The 11,830-nt window shown below is 40.3% G+C and overlaps 1 protein-coding gene across 1 annotated transcript in view; it reads right to left on the bottom strand.

Moving 5' to 3' along the window:
* Positions 1-4,324: 4,324 nt before the first annotated feature.
* The window catches only part of LOC141097401 (cilia- and flagella-associated protein 298-A-like), a 46,148-nt gene continuing 38,642 nt past the window's right edge, over positions 4,325-11,830 (bottom strand). Inside the window, exon 9 of the transcript XR_012233946.1 lies at positions 4,325-11,520. The gene's annotated coding sequence lies outside the window, so the exon portion shown is untranslated. The remainder of the gene's footprint in view (positions 11,521-11,830) is intronic.

The following is an 11,830-nucleotide window of genomic DNA, read 5'->3' as shown; positions in this document are numbered from 1 at the left end:
TTTGGTGAAGGTGGGAGCCAGCCGAAACCTCTGCCTACACTGAGCTCGCTCCAACCGTCGCTCGTTAAAACAAAGGTCGATGCGAGTTGATACCGCTATTAGCCAAGGCGTCCTTCACATGGTCAGCCATCCCCCTCCAAAATACTGCGATGAAGACTTTATCCAGCCACTCCAGCTCGGAAGCTAAAGTCCGGAAGTGATTGGCAAAATGGCTGACCATGGACGAACCCTGTGTCAATACCAGCAGTTGGAGCGCCGTATCATGGGTGATTCGAGGTCCCAAAAAGACCTGTTTCAGAGTGCTTAAAAACCTCGGAGCACTCTGCACCACATGATCGTCGCACTCCCACAGCAACGTAGCCCACTCCAATGCCCTGTCTGACAACAGGGAAATAATAAACCCTACTTTAGCCCGCTCTGAGGGGAAACGTGCAGCCAGTAGCTCCTGGTGTATCGCACACTGGTTCACGAATCCCCTACATGACTTGCTGTCACCTGAAAACCTCTCAGACAGCGGGAGGCGGGATAAGGTCAGAACAGGGCTGGCAGCGGACATACGGGCTGCAGCCTCACTAGCTGCCTGAACAGCTACTGCAGTCACATCCATAGCTGAGGTTGTATGCTCGAGAGCTGACAACCTGCCCTCCAGCTGCTGAATGTACCGCTGTAGTCGCTGTTCGTCCGCCATTACTAGCCAGACTATGGTGCTAGTATAATGTTAGGGGCTGGCAGAACGCACCAAACAATAAAATGGTAGTAAGGTGTTTTCGCAGCCCGGGGTTCACCGTGTAGAGATGTTAACTGCTGCTCGGTAATGGCGGACACAAAATAGCGGTATCGCACTGGACACATGTGGGTTAAACTCCACCCAGTGTGTAGTAGCAACAGGCTCTGTTGCTTCACAGAGCCACGAAACTGCAGAGCACAGATGCCGTACCCTGTTGACTGTCACAGGGCACAGCTGAATCAGCGCTAGTGTATGGTCACAAGACTCTGCCCCAAGGGTGCGGGGTAAGAGTCTCTCTAGACCCACTAAGCACACGGCATTGCACCTGTGAATGCCACAAATAGATGCTGGCTACTGTGGAGTACAGACCAAGTGAAAGTGGCGTACAGGCAAAGCCACTACTTGGCGCTGAAGCTAGTCCCTGACTCTGCCTTCTACCTGTACTATCAGCTTAGGCACGAACTGGCAAGGCTGAACAACACATCTGTACCAAGGGTAGGGGTTTCATAATGAGTCAGTCACCAGAGACATTCATACATGCATACAACACTCATTCCACATGGTATATACAGTACTAGTGCACGGCCTTGCAATCCTTTATAGCCGCAGTCTTCCAGGACCTTGCTGATGACCCAATCCGAGCTGCTTGAGGACCTGAGCATGTGACCTCTGACCACCAATGAGCGGTCGTCTCACGGGCATGCTCAGATGGAGAAAAGCAGGACTTAGTCCCAGGAGCGTCTGCTCGCCGCTGACTAATGCTAAATGCTATAGCTGAACCTGGGGCGACAGCAGCAACCAGACGCATAGCATTAGCCTGAGCAAGATGCTGGGACCGACGTTTCTGCTGAGCAGGAACCTCTGCGGCTGAAGAATGGGAGACTGCAGAGGACATGGCTTGAGATTCCCCCCTGGGCAGAGGTGGGAACTCAACACCTGTAGTGTTAGGCCTGTTTCACACTTCCATTTGTCTCAATCAGTCAAGATCCGCCATTTTGCAAAAAAAAACGGATCCGCCATTTTTCTTGGCAGATCCGTTTTTTTCCCCATAGACTTGCATTACCGGCGGATCTTGATGGATGTCCATCCGTTGGATCCGTTTTTTTGCGGATCCGCCAATATTTTGGCGTCTGCTGATAAGACTGGACGGACAATGCAACGTTTTTCTGGCTGGCCGGATCCGCACTTTACACTGCGCATGCGCCTCTGCAGTAAATTTAACCCTAAATCCCGATCTGGCGGCTGAGAAAAAATTCGATCTCTCTCTCTCAAAAGCAGTTCCTTTAAATTTCTTCCTTCGCCGGATCCATCAAAACAATGGTCCGGTGGCACACGTTGATGTTCGTACGCAGGCAGATCCGTTTTCCGCCATTTTGGCGGATTACAACTGAGCGAAAAAAAAATTGTGTGAAACAGGCCTTAAAAGTGTGAGTTCAAGACCTGGAGTCTCACAGAAAAAAAAATGAAATTCCTCATTATTTTTAATACTTTTATAGGTACAAGATATTTTCTTCACCTCAGTATACAGGCACCATAAAAATACATTGTTATATACACAATGTTTTTCTATGGATATGTATACTCTGCTTCTGAGTTCATTGCCTGCAATACAGAGGTCAAGATAACCAAATTCTCCAATCTCCAGCATGGAGAGCTGCGGCTCACTGACAAAGTAACAGACTGCAGACACCGAGTTGTGAGTACAATTTCCATGCAGGATCTAAGGAGGGAGAAGAAGTGAGATTTAATTTATGACTCAGTGTGGCGCCCCTGAGGCTCAGTCGCCACAGAGGTACTGCACCTCCTCCTGAGGTGTAGTGCCCCATCATCCAGGTAAGGTGGAAACACCTGACCACACTCCAACACCTGCATCCCACACCACAAAGTAGTGTAGCAAAGCACCTTCGGCGACTCCCTGCTTGGAGTATAGCAAAGCACCCCTTGGTGGATCCCTGCTTGGAACACGAAACGTGCTGGGAGGTGGGTGGAGTTTAGGTCGCACCAAAAGAGCGAGAAGAGTTGAGTCAGTCAGTCTTTCATTCAGTGAGTGAGTGAAGTTGTAGAAGGACAGAGTGTGAGACAGAGAAGATCCCCAGGAGAGGGATGGAAGAAGGAAGTGCTGCAGCAGGCCACAGCGATCTGGGTCTGCTGGCACAGGAAAGAGACAGGAAGGAAGCTTGATTCTCCATTGGGAAGGATTAGCACGGAACGTGAGGCGAATAAGAGAACAAGGACCAGGGTTAGAGGAGAACCCTTTTCAAGTTCTAAGCGCAAGGCCGGAGCCCGGTCCCCAAGGTTGTACGGATACTAATGGTCCTGCAGCAGACACCGGAGGAATAGAAGTAGTGACCACTTTATTCCCACACAAGACTTGGGGGCACAACAGCAACATATTAGTGAGCCGGGACTTAATAGCAAGGAGTCCCTGAAGCAGGCTACAGCTGTCTGCCGTACAAGTAGAGTTCATAGGAACATTTGACAGGAGGAACTCCAGTGTAACTCAGTACTAGGAGTACTTCACTCAAAGGCGCTATAAGAGGAGACATTCAGAAAAGGCACATATGTTGGCGGAGTGTTGGAAGGGAGTATTCCATCTGGCCTGGAGGTTGACTGAGTCCCTAACCCAGGGGACACGGCACGGAATCGGGCACCTGTTTGTACAACAGACTGTGAGTAAAGCTTTGGAACTACATGCCCTGGTGTCCTCCACTTATACCTGCCCAGCACTGCTACATCCCTCGCGCCTGACACTACACCATCTAAGTGTCACTTCACCTACACTGCCCTGGGACTACAGCCCTGCCTGTGGAGGGCTATAACATCACTGCTGCACCACACCATCTGTCCCAGAGGATCTGTCTGCAGCGTCGGCTTACATCTCTATTGCCGAATACCACAGGTGGCGTCACGAATCACTTATAAACTTTCACTACCATAAGCACACTAAAACCGCCCCTTTTACAATGGGCGCCCAGGGCCACGGGTCAGGTCCTAACTGCCGTGACATCTCCCATTAAGGCTCGACGGGCCCGGTACCGAGTACCCCACTGCCCTGGGAGGGCGACCCATCAGCAGAGATAAGCACCACCACCACCACCCGAGGAGGAGCCACAGGAGCAAAGAAAACTTCAAAGAGGTATAGAAGTCGGGAGAACAGCTGACATGTGACTGGACAGTCACGCCGAATACTTTACTGTTGGGGGCTATACATGTGAAACAGAGTGTGACTGTGGGTTTTATTTCAGCGCTGGAGAAGCACTACTAATCTAAGGTCCTTACCCGAGTATCATACTTACCCACAGCAGTCTTCACCTTTTATCGGCGCCGTTCCTGTCCCATGGCTCCATCTTGTAACCACAATTTCTGACTGACCTGAAGTCAGTACTAAGGAACACAAGTTCTTAATATAAGTCTATGACAGCCTCAGTCTGGCCCGGTTCTGGCTCTCATAGACTTACATTGCAAAGTGCACTTAATCCCCAAAAAATGGAGAATATAACCTAGAAAAGTATATATTTTTTTACAAAATCATATAAATTTCAAGTAGACACCATGATATCTGAAGCAAAAAAAACTATGGTACTTGAAAAAAAAAAATTACTTAAAATGTTATATTTTATTTAGTGGAGAGACACCAAGAATAAGAAACAATAAGCAAACCATGATAAAAATAGACACAATACAAGGAGACATATTAAAATCAAAGGAAAGCAGGTCAGCACATACAGCGAGACATAAATATAAGAAATTAGAATCCCACAAAGTGTGGCACCGGAGATGCAAGTAAGCAGAGGGAAAGTAACTAGATACAATATAAAGTGCAGTGCATATGTGTTGATGGAGCAACGTGTGAAACGCGCATTGGAGTGTAGGGTGGCGGTGGCAGCACATTCAGCATGAATTCCGGTCAGTATTGTTTATTTTTGTGGCCTAATAGTCAAAATCACCTTTGATATGCATGTTGCACTATGCTACTATGATGATTATTAATTGTATCTCCACTGTGTGTCGCTGAGATAGCAGTGAAGCGGAATCAATATCAATGAATAACACATATGCACTGCACTTTATATTGTATCTAGTTACTTTCCCTCTGCTTCCTCTCCGGTGCCACACTTTGTGGGATTCTAACTTCTTATATTTATGTCTTGCTGTATGTGCTGACCTGCTAATAGAAAGTGAAGATGGTGGTGGATAGATATCAGAACAGGGTCAGGGATCTTAGAGAAGCACCACTCCAGCCCTGCAATAAAACACAACACTGGAGTGGTGCTTTACATATAGTAATGGACTTAAAGGGGCGGTCAGCACCACGGGAGCTACACATAAAAAGGACACATTATCTGTGTAATCAGAGGCTATGTAAAATAATGCATATCCTGTAAAATATTCAGGACTAGTTACCAGATAAAAATATAGTGGTTTATTTGGATTCTTCCATCAAAGAAAGGTTATTACAGAAAAACAGGTGAATAAAAATAAGTGAAAGAGATATTGTCCATTGTTCATAGCAAAGCAGCATGTATTCTTCTTTCTCTCCGGGATCTCACATGGCAAATGGCGTCTGTCTCTCAGTTCGGCTTCTTCGTAGTAAAGTAACATACCAGCTGTTATGTCATGTCATGGCCCAGAACAGATGACATCTTCGTGTCTGTCTCTCATGATGGTGAGGGAAGAGCGACCTCTACAGTTAGCCATGAATTATATACGTCTCCTAAAGCACGTGGTCTCTACATATATGGAGCTGTCTTTCTACCATGAGCCAAGCTTAAAAATAGCCTATGTCGTGTAAACTAAAGCAATGTACAGAACTGAGTCTTATAAGAAATTAACGGATTATTAATATTTAACAATTCCCCCTTTTGAGGGAGACAGACATTAATTGGAACCCTCAAAATATAACAAGATCTTCTTTCTTCTTTTCTTCTTCTTTGACAAAATAATTTAATATCAATCATAATAATAATATCAGATTACCGTTATAAGTACTCAATGACACAATTGATGTGAATTCATGTTATGGTAAGCCGTGAACAATATTCATATAAAATATGTATAATTATACTTCCCTATGTCTAAATTGAAGCATCTCAGGTCCAGTCATCATCATCTGATGTCATCTGGTCTTCATTTTGATGTCTTCTGTCTTCTTCTTGGTTCTTTTAAAAACACAGTTTTTCTCTAGCATATAGATGTTGTAGAAATCGTGTTGTGTATAAAATCAAAGTTCATAAATTCAAATGTTAATACGAAAACAAAGTCTATGCAGCTTTAATATCTGTGCAGTGTCACATTTTAAAAACCTGGGCTTACATTGGCTCGCCTTGGATATTCTGGAATCCTCCATCGGTACTGGTCTTTGAACAGGTGTGACGTCTTTGGTCAGCAAAGCAAGGGTTAAAATGACTCTTCCTTGCTAAACATAGCACCATAACCAGTCCTTGTCCTAATGCACAGGACATATGTCAGGGTTGTAGCTTCCTGACAATTACCTTATTGTTCACCAGCTTTACATCGAAGCTTTACAGGTGATTGAAAACTTCTGGAACTTGATAAGAACGAGATAACACAGTTCACATCAGCATCGTAGGATCATCGTCCTCTGGTTGTCAGGTTAGACACTTTAATTGTGACTGTCAGTGGTGGATACTGCACTTGTAATTAACACAGTCTTACTGAGAAGTCATAGCTTTGTTACCTTCTGGGACTTCTGGATCGCGGCATTCTTCTTCTTGCAACTGATAAGAATCAATTTTAATATGAAAAGTCTTTATTAACGTAATTTCAGTATCTTGCTTGAAGTCTTCATTCCCTAGTCTATACCAAATCCGGTAATTTTCCTATCCTATAATATCACAGCGTACCATAGCAATCAGTAATATCCATATAATTATTATCAGAATTTGTACCATATATAGATTTCAATGTTTGAAATATTAAACCAATAATAAGTGATAATACATTATTATCCATATTTTTTCATGTGATAGAACATTTTTATGTCATAGGTGTAATTACCTTTTTCAACCCATAGGTGTCACTGTGTTTTATGTAACCAGTGTTTTCATCTTTATTAATAAGGAATATATTTATTATACTAATAATATGTAGGAATGTAAAGCCATGAACCAAAATAAGAATATATGAGTGAGCGAATGAATGAATAAAAGAATTGTTGCATATAACTCAGAAGTGAAACATTTCCTTAGTAATAGAACCATATAATTGCTATATTTAATGAAGCAATATTCTCAGTAGATATTACTTTACTAAATATTGGTGAAAGAATTAAAAATAATGAAAAATAAGAATAAAAATAAAAATAAGAATAAGGCCTTTATGTTGATGCAGAGTAGTTATGTCTTCAGTAACATATACCCTTAATATTTCCATGATCTGGATTATTTCATAATTGTCATAAACTTGTGTTACCAAAATATTCAAATTATGCAACTTTGCATATAATATTCCTCTTACTGTAAAGAAATGACTCTTTATAATACTTATTATTATACCCAATACTTATACCATTGTACCTTATTAATATTTTTTTCCTATTAAAATGTGTGAAGAAGAGGTATTAATCAAATGTGATGATGTAGTCAGGATCAAAAACATATTTTCCCCCTTTAATACCAAAAAATATTGTTCTATGAAATAATTCATTTATCAAAACCAAAATTAAAAATAATTAATGTATAAATTATGTGAATTTATACTTGCTTATACCATTATTTGTCTGAAGATGTGTAACCATCAAAATTAATTTGAATATCATAAAATTATCCTTTGGAAAAATTAATTTGCATAAACCATTTTGATGTGCGATTGCACTTTGCACTTATCCACTATTAACTAAATCAAGAAATAATAATTACTATAGAAATATAGGAATATATGTTGTATAGATAATATTTCATTATGTATCTTAATATTCTAATAATTTAACTGATCTGCATATTTCTCCTAAAGATAAAAGCTTTTGGGGTTTTTTTTTTTTTCTTTTTCTTTCTCTCATGCATTCAGGATCCTGAGGCCTCACAAACATATCACATTACTCGCTCAGCAGCTGCTCATACACTCAGTCACTGTCACTCAGACTGTGTCACATATTTAAGTTTAAACCAAATACCTCACATACGAAGGTGTGATGAATACACGTGTTTTAACCCAAATTATCCTAATTATCAATGCATTGTAAACTATTTAAATTTAGTCTTAATATTTCTTTGAATATTCCCCAAATACACATGACATAAATATATGTATAGCTATACTTGACATTTAGGCCTGGAAAAAAATTCCATTGCTTTGCAAAAGCTGAGACCCCTTTAAAAATTCTTTCCCTAAGGAACAGGGACATAGTATACTGGTCTGGTATACTTATTAGAACAAGGTACAAATTCCACCTGCTGTGGTTGTCATTCGAACCATGCAGGAAAAGCACACACACACACATTTTAAAATGCAATCAGTTATTTCCTTTTAAGGGTTAGATATATAAAATCATGCAATTATTGCAACTTCCTGTGTAAATAAAGGCATAAATCCTTGTAAGAGAATTTTTCCCGATTAAGTCCTGCTTTGAAATGAAAATTCTAAGGAAACATAAAAGATAATGTTAATATCATATTCATAATTCTAAGTATTATTACTGATGTAGATTTTAATTTTCATTAAAAAAAAAATACAGTTCTACTATTTCTACTTCTACAAACACTCTATATATACAGTATGAATATGTATATATCCACAAACCATAAAACTACAGGATTATAACCTATAAAATAATTACATATAACTCACTAATTGTATAACACTGTTACACAAAATATATATATATATAATTACTTTTTCTAGCCAATTCCTACACCCATACTTATTTCTCTGCAAAAAATATCCTGAAAGGTTCTTGCCATTTTAAAGCTGATAGATTCTTGGAGCAGAGTATTCAGTTTACAGGCCATGATGTCACTCACCACCTGTTTCTGTCTGTCAAATTCGGCCATCTTTGTTACAGGAAGAAGATCAGAACTCATCATTTTTCTTAACTCAATTTGTGTCTTTTCGGTGATCTTTTGCATCATTCCATAGGGCTTGTAACAAACATGTGATTTCCTTTGTTCTTCATATATTTGTTGATTTTGAGGAAAACTCATTTTAGAAGGTTTTGCTAATGCAGGCTTCTGATAAGATTTTACTCTGACTGTCTTCACAAAATTAGCACAATTTACTTTCCTTTCACGATTCTCGTGTTTTCTGGCAAAATCAAGGGATTGCGCACATTCAAACAAAGAATCTTTTTGTGACGCAATAACACGAGATGCAGGATTTAAAAACCAAAATTTGCTTACAAAACTCCTTATGAGGGACGGTGTTTTGACATTCTCCATGACCGTTCTATACAAGCGTTCATATATGGACATAAACGTAAAAATACATTCCTTCCGACCAATCCTTAATTTTTGAAGAATATCAATATCTGGATGATTTTCATTTGATGAACAAAAAATGAGAATTTTTAATCTGTCCTCATCAGTTAAATTCTCATGTGTTTCACCAGATAACTTTAAAGATAACCTCCTGGAAAAGGTTACAGGGATCCACATTTTGAACAACTGATTCTTCTCCTCGTTAGATAAATCAAATTTATCAACACAACTTTCAAAAACCTCAGAGTTTCTACAAACATCTATTTTGTTTTCATATGCAGGTATTATTTTGCATATCTTAAGCAAAATTTTTCTTACTTTCTTTCGGGTTTGGGCCTGTGAGTCGTCTATTTTTAGTGGTACGTCTTTCCCTTGTACGTCCTCTACGTCAGTTCTGAAGTCTCCTCCTACTTCTCCATCTTGTTCCACGTCTGCAAGGTCACCTTCAATGGCTGCTGCTACTTGTAACTGTTTCTCCACATTACAGTAAATCTCGGGAATATCACTATCCTCTACACAATCATTTTTAGATTTCTCTGACACAGATCTATGAAATATATCTACCATCTGTAGAATATTTTTTAATCTCTCTCTTTCTCTATTGAAAAACTTAGAATCTAACCTCTGATTCTCGAGTTCACACTCGGCATATAAACTTAACCATAAAACTTCTGAATTAGAATTGTCTACAGACTTAAATTTCAATTTACTCTGCTTAGCAAGACAATTAATGACATCCATTTTATCTTACCTTGAAATGTCTCAGCTTGTTCCTTTGATGGACAACGCTGGGTTCCTGTTGTCTTCACACGTCTGGCTTACGTCTGGTACTTTTGGCACTTGTAGTACTTCTCAATCTATCTGGTAATTCTTACTTCTAGGTTCTGTGTGATTCTTGTAAGTAGTGGAATTCCCGATAACTTGCACATATGATTTGACGTTAGCAAAGTCCAATCCCCCTTTTGGGCAAGTGGAGGGAAATCCGCAAAAAAGTACAAAAATGCAGATCTGGCTGGCTCTCCAATGTAAAATAATGCATATCCTGTAAAATATTCAGGACTAGTTACCAGATAAAAATATAGTGGTTTATTTGGATTCTTCCATCAAAGAAAGGTTATTACAGAAAAACAGGTGAATAAAAATAAGTGAAAGAGATATTGTCCATTGTTCATAGCAAAGCAGCATGTATTCTTCTTTCTCTCCGGGATCTCACATGGCAAATGGCGTCTGTCTCTCAGTTCGGCTTCTTCATAGTAAAGTAACATACCAGCTGTTATGTCATGTCATGGCCCAGAACAGATGACATCTTCGTGTCTGTCTCTCATGATGGTGAGGGAAGAAGAGCGACCTCTACAGTTAGCCATGAATTATATACGTCTCCTAAAGCACGTGGTCTCTACATATATGGAGCTGTCTTTCTACCATGAGCCAAGCTTAAAAATAGCCTATGTCGTGTAAACTAAAGCAATGTACAGAACTGAGTCTTATAAGAAATTAACGGATTATTAATATTTAACAGGCTATCAGAAAATCCTCTGAGATGTCAGTTCTCCAGTAATTACCGGCCTATTGCATTTACTACTTGTACTGATGATGGCCATTTTCCAGCAGGAATCATGTGTAATGTTTTAATATATCAGTGACCCAGAGATGAGTAATATTAGGAGACACATAAAGATGTATGGAGTGGCTTCATCTTCAGTGGTGACAGGTGTCTGGCCCATTGTGATATCACTCGTGTTCCGCTACTTGTGATGTCACAATGCGACCACCATTGTGATGTCCTGACTGTGGTTATAAGGAGGGGCATTCCTGTACAAGGCTTTGTCTGGAGAGGCTGACTGTGGACTGCACATGAAGCGATGCTTTCCTTCAGGCTAAAATGATGTTTCGGATTCTTTTATTTGTGAGCGTGCTATTAGCACCTGTGGAGGGCGCTCCTAACAACACCCGCCCCTGTGATCCCAGGGCTGAGATCCCTGCAGGTAAGAGCTTTACCGGATATTCACCTAATATGGAGGTATTGGTAATAGGTTAGATGATACATGTCATGGAGGATTCTTCATGTGTTACTTGTGATGTTCGGAGTCTTCACATGTGATCTTCATTTTTTCTCCCCTTAGATCACTTTAGTATATTTATTATACTTGCTGCCGTCTTCATCTTCATTGGATTTCTCTTTGGTGTCATCTGTACCATCATATTTAGGTAAGTCTCAATGATTTATGGGCTACATGGGAGTCTGTATAAGAAAAATCACATCTTCAGGTCATCACACGAGTCAGTGACGGGTACAATCTCGTGTAGACGCTTAGTGGTTCCTAACTCGGGTCTGTCCTGATGTGAGCACAATGGGCTATTCTGTATGAAATAAAAAAATAACTGATTGTCATAGACACCAAAACTTACTGCAAAAAGGAACAGAGAAAATAGATGAAGAACAATATATCTCATTATAGCATTGTGCAGAATATAGAGATGGAATACTTTATAATGTGACTTCTGTTTATCATTTTACAGACATCTAAAAAAGAATTTCTGGAGAGAAGTTACAAGACAAGATTCCTTGGAGGCAGATATAAAGAGTAGGGCTGCTCCTAACGGTAAGTGCGGCCGTCACCAATCTGACATTAATATCTATGTACATACAGATTCATCTTGGTGATTACAT

The sequence above is a fragment of the Dendrobates tinctorius genome, unplaced genomic scaffold (assembly GCF_039654945.1).
Source record: "Dendrobates tinctorius isolate UK_male_01 unplaced genomic scaffold, ASM3965494v1 ptg000084l, whole genome shotgun sequence".
In the NCBI taxonomy this organism is placed as follows: domain Eukaryota; kingdom Metazoa; phylum Chordata; class Amphibia; order Anura; family Dendrobatidae; genus Dendrobates; species Dendrobates tinctorius.
The sequence above is the reverse complement of the archived record's forward strand: the minus strand, read 5'-3'. Positions and strand labels throughout refer to the sequence as shown.